Here is a 6913-nt window from a genome sequence, read left to right as displayed (position 1 = left end):
GAATTTCTCACTATACATAGTATGCACGTACGTCATTCAACGATACTCCGCGACTTCCGGTTTACAGCAGCGCCATCTTGGGGAACCTACAGGCCTATGCGCGCGCCTGTTGATAAGGTACCCCAAGATGGCGGAAGCAGACGACAGCAGCGTATGTGACGTCACGTGCATACTATGTATAACAACTAGAGGGAAATCTGGCGCCACCGTCTATGGGAGTTTCTTAAGGGGCACCGTGTCGTCATGGGAATGACGGTATTCTAGGCATTCTAAGCTCGTGTTGGCTTATGTTGTAAGAGGCTTCGTCTAAAACGTGGATATGGCTGCACAAATAATGCGTTCTTAAAGTAAAATCTTCATAAAATGTTTCAATTCACGCATACTACATCTTTACTCACCTACAATACATAACTAAGTGAAGAAAAGCAAGAACAGACGACAAACTGTTTCAAAGCTAGCGCGAATCTTGTCGTCTGTCCTCCAACTTTGGCGGTCCGCTGATACTTTTTACGTATCATATAATTCTACACACAATAACAAGTCCTCATAGTTAAACAAAATATGTTTTTGCGTAATAATAAAGCTAAAATAGCTTTTTACGTCCTGTTTAGTAGAAAATGAATCATTGTGATAGACGGAACGGTGCTTGCCAGGCGCGTCTTCAAAGTGTCCTGACTCTCCGAGAATGATGCCAATCCGAAGTCATATTATGCCGGCATTCCCATGCATACCACAGCGCAGCAGCGCCAGATTTCCCTCTAGGTAATATAGTGAGGAACTCTATACTGCTCTCCCCACCATCGTAAAGCAGGCGCAAACCAACTGCGCAAATGCTGGCCGACGGAGGAGAGTAGGAAAGAACGATAAGAGAGAGTGGTGAACGGTCGGATCGGCCGCATCTGGCTGGTATTGAAAAAAAAACAAAAGAGGAGACGCTGACCTGTGCTTGCGGCACACAAGTCCTTCAGCAGCTCTTTATTTACTTATTTTTTACACAACTTCCGATTTTTTCGCTACCATTTATTTAACGTTCTAGGAAAGCTACTCATAAAACAGCAATTCATTCTTAGCTAGTTCGCAACCAGGCGCAAATGATGATGTGAGCCTATTCGTGCAGCTTGCAAGTAGTTAGCTTGTGTAAAGCTGATCCAAAGTGTTCCTGATCATTGGTGGCATATATATATATATATATATATATATATATATATATATATATATATATATATATATATATATATATATATATATATATATATATATATTACTAGCTGGCAAAAACGTTGTACCTAATTATGCCTAAATAACTATCCCAGCTGTATATATAAGCGCCAGCATTTGACTATTCAATATTCGATTCTACATTCTTTACTTAATATTCGTATTCAATTTATATTCGAAAAAATATCTCATAATTGCTCACCTTTTTAGCTAATACTACGTGATTATTCGTTTGCAACAAGCCACATGCAACTCTACCATGAATTGAGCCGTTTGCGTCAGGCCTGTCATCACCCCGCTTTGTCCACAAGGGGGCGGGCTTAATTTCTTGTTCCTATGTTTGTTCTTATTTGAACTTATTTGCTCTTAGTGTATTGAAATATCAATAGTAGGAAGCATACCATTATATGTGGCCTTTTTAGACATTACAGGAGCGTATGACAACGTAAACCGCAACATTTTGTGGGATATTCTGGAAGGGGAAAGCTTATAGGTGACGACTGTCTACAGCTTTTGAGAGAGATTTACCTAGAAAATACCGTCTGCGTTGAATGGGAAGGGATGAAGAGCGAGGAGAAAGTTGATATCAACAAGGGACTGAGGCAGGGGTGCCTTTTATCCCCACTTCTGTTTATTATGTACATGGTGAGGGTAGAGATGGCGCTAGAAGGAAGTAATATCGGGTTTAATCTTTCATACAAACAGGCGGCTACAGTAGTAGAGCAGCAGCTTCCACGTTTATTTTATGCGGACCACATTGTGTTGCTAACTTACAAGCAAACTGATTTGTAACGTCTGGCTAATATTTGTGGACAGGAAGGCGAGAATTTACGTTTGAAATTTAGTGTTAGAAAATCAGGTGTTATGACATTCAATGAAAACAGTGAACAGTGACAATACAGGGCCAGGAAGTACCTCGGGTAAAGAATACAAATACCTTGGTATATGGATAAACGAAGGCAATAGATATATGGAAACACAGGAAAAAACAATAATAGTAAAGGGGAAGAGAAATGCAGCCATAATGAAGCACAGAGCGCTCTGTGGATACAACAGGTACGAGATGCTCCGGGGTATGTGGAAAGGTGTAATGGTTCCAGGACTTACTTTTGGAAATGCGGTTGTTTGCTTGAAAACAGGGCTACAATCAAGACTCGATGGGAAGCAAAGGTCAGTGGGACACCTCGCATTGGGCGCTCACGGGAAGGCTACAAATGAAGCTGTGCAGGGTGATATGGGCTGGACTAGTTTTGAAGTGAGGGAAGCTCACAGTAAAATTAATTATGAAGAACAACTGAGCAATATGGAAGAAAGTAAATGGACTGGGAGAGTGTTGAGGTACCTGTACAATAGAAACATTGATTCACAGTGGAGGAAAAGAACTAGGAAGCTTACCAGCAAGTATGTGGCATGTAGGGTGAGCAACACAGCAACAAATAACGTCAAGCGGAAAGCCAGAGAGGCTGAAATAATCTCATGGGTGGCGGCAATGGAAAAGAAACCAGCCATCAGTAACTATTTAAGATGAAAAAACGAAATCAGGAAATAAACAATTTACGATAATTGAAAGGGAAGCTCATTACTTTTCGAAGCGAGATCAATATGCCTTAGAACACGCACCTACAAAGCGAGATATAAGAAGGAAGACGAAGCATGTGCTTGCTGCAGTAAAGCTAGGGAAACGATAGAGCATGTTTTATTAGAATGTGAAGGCGTCTGCCCAGCGGTCGATTTAGGCACCACTGGCCTCCTTGAAGCCCTTGGGTTCAGCGAGAGCAGGGGAAAGATAAACGTGTCCGCAATAGAGATTAGTAAGAGGCGATTGGAAGATTGGTAGAAGTAGGGATACGACATAAAACGGAGACGTGCAAAAGCAAAGTTCACAATAGGGGGTCAGAAAATTTGGTTGTGGGAGTTCATCGCGGTTTTTTTTTTTTTTTGTTAACCTAGGTAGGACATTTGGCAGTATAATAGTAAGAGCTTGGTGGCGCAACCCACTGCCCCGTTCCAAAGGGGACGCTTATAACATCCATCCATGCATCCATATCCATGGAAACAAGCAGCGCCGGGCAAACCACATGGCGAGGCCCTCCGACTTTGGCAGCTCCAAGCTTTGTATAGTCATAACGACCCAGTTATTTCTTTGACTGCGTGTGAAGACGCTGCATAACAGACAAAAAAGAACGCACCGGCGTACAGGCTGAAAAAATAGAATTCTGAAGTCCTAGTGCGAAAACCGCGATCTCATTATTATTGATTCCCGCCACTCGGGAATAATTTGAGCCACCTGGGGTTTTTTAACCTGCACCAATGCAAGGTACACGAGCATTCTTGCATTACATTGCTATCGGAGGTACGAACCCCGCGGCCGGGATTTTGAATTCGCGACCTCGGGCTCAGCAGTACAACGCCATAAAGCGGCTTTTCAAGCGAAGCTTGTATCGCCTCACTCGTGTCGGCATCGGTGTTGGTGTCGCCGTACGAAAAAACGTAAGCCGCGCGAAAAGAAAAATTGCTTGTCGTGCTGCAGATTCGAACCACCTACCTCCTGGTTTCGAGACCACCACGGTAGCCGATTAAAAAAAAATTCAGCCGCTGCTGGTTCATCATACGCACCCTATATGCATTAAGAAATAGACAGAGCAAGGCGCGAGTCAATCACAGGCGTCCCCTTTCTCCGGGGAAGGGAAAGGGTGTGATCGCGCGTTCGTTCGCTCGCCTCGCGCCCGCCATTTCCCGTCAGTTCGGGCCCGGCAGTAAGAAGGGGGAGGCCGCGTTTAGTTAGTTCTGCCAAAGAGCAGGCTGCGTTGAAGGAACGGCAGAGGGAGCGGGCCACGCGTCGTGCGTTCGTACGAAGCACAAGCGGCGTTTCATGAACGCCGCCGGGAACTCGCCCGAGAAAGGGTTCGTCGTCGACGTGCCGACCTCGCCGTGAGGGAGCGCGAAGCCGAGGCGTTACGACAACGAATAGCCGCGGATCCCGAGCTTCGCTTGCACCGCTCTTCACAGTAGTGGAAGGGCGGTCAAATTATTATTATTATTATTATTATTATTATTATTATTATTATTATTATTATTATTATTATTATTATTATTATTATTATTATTATTATTATTGCCGGAACTTTCACGTAGCAAACACAAAGGGTATCGTTGTCTTTTACAAAGAAAGCGATGCATAGTTATACATATAAACACATGTCCAAGCTTGCATGCATACATATCGTTCGGTCAGCTACATTGTAGCTCGCCATGTTTAAAATTCCTGTAATGTTGCCAGGGGCTCAATCCTCGTCAGCCAATCAGGGGAGGGGGGGGGGCATTCATAATCTTTAATTACATCAATGAACTTATAACACCATCCCGGTAAAGTAGACATGCAGGCCGCCTGTCAGGCTCACAAAAAAAGCCGGCCATTCGAGCCCGCCATAAACAGTAGAAGCCCATTAGCATAATTGGGCCCACAGGCAGTCCGCCCTCGTTTTCTACAGCTAAAAATATAATACCTATTCGATTTAAGGGCAACTCTTTCTGTAGTGTTCTTTGAAGAATGTCCCAAAATATAAACCCCTTCCCAACAATGCAAAATAAACGTGGTCGATTGTTTCCACTTTAGATATAAGGCAGTTTGCTCCCCAAGGTAAATAAATACCCTTATCTTGTAAAAAGACCCGTACCGGCAAAGTCCCGGTTTGTAACTTGAAAAAAAAGAGATACTGTACGTGGCTGCACCTGAATTTTCCTAGCACGCCTTAATATGTCATGTCCCTGTCCTCTACTGTATATGGCTCTTCACATAGGAACCGGTATAATCATGTCAGGTGTGTCTCTGTATAATTTCTTCCGTGATACCGAAAAAAGGTGACCATTAGAAAAGCGCATGAAAAAAAAAACGGACACAGTCAACTACTTCTTTAGTTACCCTCGAAGTGCACCAGGTATACTTAAATTGCACACCACGTGCAATTTAAGTATACACCAATACACCACGTCTGTCGGCTTACGTACGTAAGCCGACAGACTCTTGCTCAGTCGCAACTGGCACATTGTGCGCAGAAAGGGCTCACGGACGCCTCGAAAAAAAAAAAAACGTTCACTAACTGCTTCACAAACACATGTAACAGGCCCATGCCCCTGTCCTTTACTTCTCCGGACAAGTTCAAACGGCTACATCTCTCCCAGTCTGATGTCCGAATAAACACAGCAAAAACTCTGAATCTCTTGCACATATATACGAGACCAACAGAACACTTGCATGACGTACTGTATCGTGCTTATTAAAAACAAGTTGCACACAGTGGCTCTCGCAAACACTGAGAGATGAGGGCCTTTCCAATTTGTTTTTTTTCCCTTGATTCGTTTAACCTCTTCGAGCCAGTAGTACCCGTGGCCAATGCTTCTGCTCTGGCTCGAACGAGTGACCCGCGATAGCGGTTCTCCCCGAATTGCTTCAGCTGTTCCAACTTGATTAGGTCATCTTCAAACAGACCAGGCTCTTCGCTTTCCAGCGCAGTTATGTTCTGCAACTTTGCCTTTAGCGCTCTCTCTCTCATCTTCCCCCGGTGTTTTAACACGCTGCTTCTTTCGATTGCCTTTATTTTAAAGCCTTGTTCTAGTAGTTCGCAGTCTACACATATTGTTACTGTCCAGTTTAACATCTTTTATTGCTTCAGACACAAAATTCATAAAAGGCTCGTCACATAATAGCACTGCTTAAGTTTCCATAGATCCCAGATAAAACTATACTCTTTTTACACCTACATTGGATTTGACCCGTACCGCCAAAGTCCTGGTGTGTAAATTGAAGAAAAAGAGATACTGTACGTGGCTGCACCTGCATTTTTTTATCTATGGAAAAAACTATCTATGGAAAAACACAGTAAAAGTTAAATGCAGATATAATTTGAAAAGACACGTAAAACCTGCCTAGGCGAGCATGACTAGAGCCCTGAAAATGCGTGTAGTGCACCTCGCATTCCACTTCGAGACATTCGGCAACGTCGGCAATTTCATGCTCGTTCTTTCATGCAGTTTTTAAAAAAAAAGTCTGTGCTCTCGTCGTTCAGTCAAATTTTTGTCGCTCTGTAAAAGTTGTTTCGTGACCGTTGAATGTTTCCTAATATCCGAAAAGAAATTGACTCGGTCGTTATCCGCGTTTGGCGTATAAACGCAAATGAACCGCCAGTCACGCTCTCCCAACGAAATATCGCACCACACAATCCTACCCGATGCACATGAAAAATAATTTTGTATCACAAGGCGTTGCAACTTTTTAACAAAAATAATGCAGCCAGCGGATGCTCCAATGGCATGGCTAACAACAACAAAATACTCAGACATGAAACAAAGCACTGTGCTTCCAGTTTCCGCCGCCCCTTCCACTTTAGCTTCTTGTATTCTTGATCCTAAAGGAAGGCAAGGCTGTGTGTGGCAAGAACCATACCAAGCCGTATGCGAAATGCAATGTAGGAGTTGTGTACGAAATCCCCCTGGCGTGTGGCAAGTCCTACATAGGGCAGGCAGGACGGTGCCTGAATGATCGAGCCAGGGAACACGAACAAAAGTTAACGAAAGATGAATTGGCGCACTTGCCTGCGCACTGCAATGCCTGTCACTGTGCACCTCTTTTTAAGGAGATAAAGATTCCGGGGAGAAGCCAGGACCAGACTGCACGCGAACTGATGGAGGCTTATCA

The sequence above is a fragment of the Dermacentor variabilis genome, chromosome 2 (assembly GCF_050947875.1).
Source record: "Dermacentor variabilis isolate Ectoservices chromosome 2, ASM5094787v1, whole genome shotgun sequence".
Classification (NCBI taxonomy): domain Eukaryota; kingdom Metazoa; phylum Arthropoda; class Arachnida; order Ixodida; family Ixodidae; genus Dermacentor; species Dermacentor variabilis.
The sequence above is the reverse complement of the archived record's forward strand: the minus strand, read 5'-3'. Positions refer to the sequence as shown.